A 7098-nucleotide genomic window follows, 5' to 3' on the forward strand; every position below is an offset into this window, starting at 1 on the left:
TAGAAAAATCAAGAGAATTTTTTTCCTGTTTTTACAAGCCAAAAGAATTCACCTTGAAGATGGAACCTGACAAGACAAGCTGAGTATTATAGATCTTTAAAACAATAACAACAACAACAACCAAACATGATGAAACAAAAAGTTTGAATATCATACAAACTTCAGGAAACTATGAAAGGAAATCCTTACCTGCAGGCTTACAACACCAACTGTCTTTTGGACAAATAGAATTAGATGTTCTGTAGGCATCTTTTATGAAACATCTAAAACAACATAAAACATTATCTTTCATCAAAATCTTCCCTTCTTCCTAACTTTCCTATTAATCTGAAGGGCTCCACCTTTCTCTTGGTCATCTAGACTCATGACCAGTGCCGTGCTCGAGTCCTCATGTCCAAAATGAAATATCACAATTAACAACGGTAAATAAATAGAGTGTTTTAAATTTTCTTATCAAACTGCCTAGCTATAGTAGGTGCTTAGTAAGAGCTTGCCCTTCCTCAGTCTAAATTCAGAAAGCAAAAGTAAATAAGCCATAAACAAACTTCCATACAAAAATAAATCCTCAGTGGATGAATTTTTAAATGATTTTTATCAAACTTTTAGAGATCAGATAATCTTTTTGCCATATAAAATCTTCCCAAAAGTAAGTAACTAACTATAAAAGTCTTTTTATCAGCAGACATGATCCTGATTAATAAAAATAATAATAAGAGCAATAGGGAGAGATAAAGCAGAGAACGAATCTTACAGGCCAGTATCATTAATAAACATCAAGACTAAAATTTAAAGTTAAACATTAGAAATGTGACTATAATAGTCTATTTAAAATATTCAAAATGACTAAGTTGGATTTTCATCAGTGAAACAATGCTCATTTATAATCAGAGAGATAATTAGCATAAACAATCATAGAAGCATCAAAAACAACTTAATCCACGTGATTGTATGTGAATAAATCCTTAGAAAAAGTAAAACACTCATTTTTTGATGAAAATGCTAAAGAGTTTTGGAAAATACTTTTAAAATGCAATTAAAGATATTTATCAAATATCTAGAGGAAACAACAGAGCAGCACTAGAAACTTTCTCACTAATATTGAATCAACTAACACTATTTGTGACAATTATTTTATTTTTATTACTATTACTGTTATTTTTATTTTCCCAGACCCATGTTCATCTATTTGCCAAACTCTTCTGTTATTGACGTTAACTTCAGTTGAACTATAAATTATAGTCGCATAGGTTTGCTTATGGCATTGTAAGATAAAGTATCTTGTTCATGATCCCACTGCTAATTTGAATCAGAGGTAAGACTTAGATGCAGTTTTTTTTTACTCAATATTGCCATCTACCTCACAAAATAATAATTCTTAAGGCAATCAGGAGTTTTAAAAAACAGGAGCATACACATTAAGTCCATAAAATTATTAGCATTTTCTATTTATAAGTAACAAAAGTCCCAAGAATAAGATAGACAAAATTCCATTTAAGATAACTAGAACATGTATAAAACATATTGAAGTTTTCATAAAGATAGACACATTTGACTATAAAACAATGATCAGAGAAATAAAGGAAGACAGTTTAAGTAATAATTAATGTTCAGGTGTGGTTACTATCAAGGTAAGTAATGCGCAAGAAGAAGGAATGAAGGGTGTTTAGTTAGCATCAATTGATCCAAAATTATATTAGAAATTCATTACTATAAAAATAATCTGGTTTAAGTTTCAAAAACAGAAAATTAGAATGGTGGAATATAGTAAATTAGCAAGATTTGGAACTTAGAAGTGGAGAAGCCTAAAGCTTAAAATCCCCAGGAAGATTCACTATTTAGGAGAAGGAATCTAATTAAACAAGAATAGAGGAAAGAGGAAAGAGTTAAAAAAGTTTTCTACCACTGGTTTACCTCACACATTCACACTGCATAATAAGATCCAAATTTGTAAATGACCTAAATATGAAAAATCACCAAAACAAACAAACAAACGAAAAAGGATACATGCAGTAACCCACTCAGAATAACCTAGACAGTTTGTACTAGGGTCAGAATTTGAAATCATATTCTTGGCTTGCAAAGCTAGCTCTTTAGCAGCTATTCTATGATGCCTCTACAAAGACAGAAATGATAAAAAAAAAAAGAAAAGAAAAAAAGAAAGTAAAATGTACCACTAGTTGCAACAATTCCTTAATTAAATGTTCTTGTTCCACTTCTTTGGGAAGATACCATTAGAAGGGGAAACACTGTTTGCTAGGAAGTAAGGTGCCTGAACAAAATTATCTACTATTTTTTAAAAGAAAGTAAAAGACATTTAAATGCACACCAACAGATCCTATTGATCCTTTATTCATCGCCTTTGTTCTTCACTATAGTGATTGACCACCCACTATTACTTGGGATTTACTGTCAGTTGAACTTGTAGGCAAGATCTGGTGAGTTACATTCTCAGTCATTGTGGCTTTTTTTTTCAGGGATATGACAGAAAGGTATAGATGTCAAAATATTATAAAGGCTGTGTCATTGTTACAGCTAGATTAAACAGAGATGCTTTCAGAATGCCAGCAAGTCTCAAATCCTGTCACTAGTCAACAGCCATCGGATGCTGCCTATTGACTTAGCCAGTGGCAGTAACAGTAATGGAAAATGTATGCTTCTAAGATTTGCTGAAAGATAGTGTATCTGGCTGGCACAGGGAAGATTATACATACTCAAATGACCTATTTAGGTAGGATGCTGCAATTTGGGTTATCCTACCATACAATAGATGACACAAAAAATAAGATAACTAACCTCCTAAGTAATTTGGTTCAGGGAAGAGATTTGTAAAGAGTTGATATCTTTTATTTCTATTCTTTTCACTTTATTCACTAGTTATCTCATTCTCTAATAGAAGTATCCTTTCAAGACATTTTGTAAAATAAGGAAAACACAGACACAGCCACATATCCATAAATACTTACACGGTCTGTTAATCTTCCCAAGTTCCATGAAAGTCATTAAATTTGTTTAGATTCTTGCCTAATGTAACTACTTCCCCCTTCTGACAATCCAGGTGTCTTATAGGAATTGAAGGCTCTACATATTCTACACATAAAGCAAATATACCCCTTTCTCCATAAGTATTGAGTCTTATTAAAAACAAAATAAAACACAGAACAAAAAAAAAAGCATAATTCCTACTCTTGAAGAGCTTCCATTGAAAAGAAGGCAGGGGAAACAATATATGTATATGAAAGTAAATAAAATAAAAGTAAAGAATATACATATATACGTATATGTGTATATACACATATGTACATGTGTATGTGTATGTGTGCAAATGTACACATAGACATGCATAAATGTACATTTATTCATTAATCTCATGCTTGTGTGTGTGTGCATGCATATAGACACATATTTGGAATGGGAATATTTGCAACTGAGGGAATAAATGCCTTACATAAGAGGGAATATTTGAATTGAGCAGTAGACAGGGATTCTCAGAGGTGGGGTGAATTGTGAGTGAGTACATGGTAGGAATGGTGGACAAAGGCACAGAGATGGGAAACAGAATAAAAAATAGGAAGTAGGTTAGTTTAGCTGGCTGCAGAATAGTAGAAAGAGAATATATGAAATATGTCTGGAAGAAGGGTTGGAACTAGATTGTGAATAGATTTGGATACCAAATAGAGAAATCTCCATTTTATTCTAGAGAAAATAGGGAGACAGTTAAGCTTTTTGATCAGAGGACTGGCATGGTAAAAGAAGGGAGAAGCAGAATACATGGAGTTACTCTGAGTGAAATCAATCCAGTTGCTTCATTTCCATTTTTTCTTACTTTCCTGTTTCCTTTCATTTAAATTTTTGTAGTTTGGGACAAATGAATTTGATTGTGCATAGCTGCATTAGGAACTTGACTATAAAACCAAAAGAATAAAGGTAGCTCTCTTGCAGTTTAAATTCTGTTCCATAATTTTCTAAATGTCTCCATTTAAAATTATCTTTTTTTGAAAGGATTCAATTATACTTAGCTTTAAAGTTTCCAAATCACATAGAAACATTATCTAATTGGACATCCCCAGCAACTTGGAAAGTAGATACCCTGAGTATCACTGTACTCATTTTACAGATCGGAAAACTGAGGCTCCAAAATTTTCTGTGACTTGTCCATGGTCAAAAAGGAAGTGTCAGGTACAGGATTTGAATCCAAGTAATTCAGACTCCAAGTTCAGGACAACACTAAATCTATAAATCATTTCTTTTTGTCATTAAATTGAACTAGTAAGAATGATATGTCTCCACCTCCCTCAACCCCCACCCACATTTAACTACCTTCTACAATAATGTCCAAGTCCCTGGAAGATTATCAGTTCATCACCTGAGAGAGGGCAATCACTCTTTTGCTTGCATATGACATATCAGATTTTCTTTTTCATATATAGGAGTAAATGGAATATAGAACAATATGGAGTGGCATCCTCTCTATGTCTTTAAAGAAAATAATGATATTTCAGCTTTTGAAGGAAAGTCATAGTTATCACCATTAAATCTAACCCCTATATGAAACCTATCTTATGTTGGATATACCTTTTACATTTTGGTGCTCAGTTACTACTACTACTACTACGACGACTACTACTACTTCAAACAACAACAATTATTAAAACAATAAGAATCTGGGATATTAGGAGAACAAGAATTAGTTTTCATAATAATCCAAATTCACACTGTCATGTTCCATCTAAGCTATTTTTTTCCCCTTCTAACTTCTCTAACCCCAGCCTCCAGCCTAAAGAAATAATTTGTCCATGGGGAGATCAGATAGAAGCAAAGTCACCAAAAATGAGACATCCTGTACCTGAATCATCTTGGTGGTATTCTCCATTTCTTTTTGCAAAAAGCAACCTTAGTCTTGGCAGCTTCTCATTGTCACTTGAAGGGAAGGGAAGTGCTGGAGTGATCTAGATTTTTAATGTGTGTGTGTGTGTGTGTGTGTGTGTGTGTGTGTGTGTGTGTGTGTGTGTGTAAATTAGATGAAAGGTAATGGTCAAAGTCAAGGCAATACAGTTGTTTGATAATATCTATCTGTTAACTTTAAGATTGAGCTTAAATTCTACTTCCTTCATGAGATTTTTTTCTATTTATTACAGCTCTTAGTAGCCCCTCCTATGCCCTAAACACAAAACAACATGAAATTACTTCTAATTTACTTCTCATATGTGTTGTAGTGATTTATCTAGTGACAAATTCTTCCCCAAATAGACTACAAGCTCTTCAAAGATAGAGATTTTATTATTATTATTATTATTATTATTTTGGCAAAGCAATTGGGGTTAAGTGACTTGCCCAGGGTCACACAGCTATAAACTTTAAGTGTTTTTTGAACTCAGGTCCTCCTGACTCCAGGTCCATAGCTCATCCACTGTGCCACCTAGCTGCCTCCAATTATTATTATTCTTTTGTAGCAGAGTACTTTATATGTAATTGGGCACTTAATAAATGCTTTTAAATTTAATTGAATACAATAACTAGAAGTTTAATAACTCAGTAAACATAGAAACCACTATAAAGTAAAGTATATAGTCATCCTTTGGGAATTGTGGCTATTTGTTTTGTTCACTCCACATTATAATTTATTAACTGAACGGTCCTAAGTTTCCAGTGAAATGCAGGTATATGATATCATCAACACCCAACTTTAATTTTTAAAATAGAAGTATTTTCTAAAATTTTTGTGTGTTTGTTGATGATTGCTAAATGTATAATATAGCATGTTATTTTTTGTGTGACAATATACTTTTAGACTAGTATAACAAAATAAAAAATAACCTTCCTTCTTTATAATCCTTTTCTCCAAATGGATTTCTTTTTCGTGACTACTGATGTTAGAGATAGCATGTGTGCCTATGTGTGTTTAGATAGCCTCTTAATATCTATCCAATAATGTTTAAGTATGTTCATCACAATTTCATTCTCTTTTCCTTTCATAGTTGTTAAAAACCTTGAAATAATAGGAAACAGTGAAAAGGATATTACTCCTAAGCCTCCAGAGGTGAATCAGTCCAATCGAAGGTTGAAATGCCAAGCAACATCAGGCAATGATACAAACCAGCTGCCAGACTTTATATGCAAAGCATTCAGTGAGATATCAAAATGTGGAAAATATAATACTCCTCCCCACATTTCTTGTTGAATTAATGCCCAGGTGAGTTCTTCTGAAATGCTGCAGTTGTATCTTAGCAAAAACAAGGAGCAGTAAAGCATCATACTTATTAGAACCCAATTTGCCACAGCATCAGTCAAGTGCTTCCATCTCTCCCAGTGGTGATGGGGAGGATAGACTAGGGATAGAGAAACTTAAATTAAATTCATAGTGCAGGGCGCATTTAGAATTCAATATTGACAGCTCTAATTACACATACCTTTCCATCACAAGTTCATTAAGTGAAAGGAAAGGATTGGAAACAGCACTACCAACTTCTCAAAAAAAAATATGCTACCCTTCAGTAACTTGCCTCTTCTCTAACCGCATAGCAAACCCTTACATTTCAAGCTTTCACTGTGAATGCATGTGTGGGTGTGAGGAGGGGGATTTTTTTTTAAACCACATACACATCTAAGGATCATGTCATATTCAGAAATAACATTTGGAATGTGATCAGCCCAGGATGTCAGATTCAGATAGCTACTACTGTCTATCTGAATTGAAACCAGTTATCCAAACTAAAAAACCCATTACCCTCCTGTGTCCTATGCATGTCTAAATTATAATTGCCAACAAAATTATTAATTATGCCAAGCCATATCATGTCATTTTGCTTTGAAAATTGGAGTAAGATACCTTGGAAACAGGATCTCTTTCTTCTTTTTGAGAGTAGAAAACCTGGACGTGTCAATATCACATTCTCTATTACGGCAGTTCAACCTTTAAAAATGATTGTTTATCATATTACCAATAAATTATAACATGTTCCTTTGTCTGAGAATGAGAAATCACAGTGAACTGATCCAAAGGTAGGGTGTTAGACTCTATTTACTGTGCATTGACTGCTGTGGGATTAGGAAACAGAAGAGCTGTGTGCGTATGCATGCATGCATGTATGTATATGTGTA

Source organism: Phascolarctos cinereus, unplaced genomic scaffold, assembly GCF_003287225.1.
Source record: "Phascolarctos cinereus isolate Bilbo 61053 unplaced genomic scaffold, phaCin_HiC Scaffold_7;HRSCAF=346, whole genome shotgun sequence".
Taxonomy (NCBI): domain Eukaryota; kingdom Metazoa; phylum Chordata; class Mammalia; order Diprotodontia; family Phascolarctidae; genus Phascolarctos; species Phascolarctos cinereus.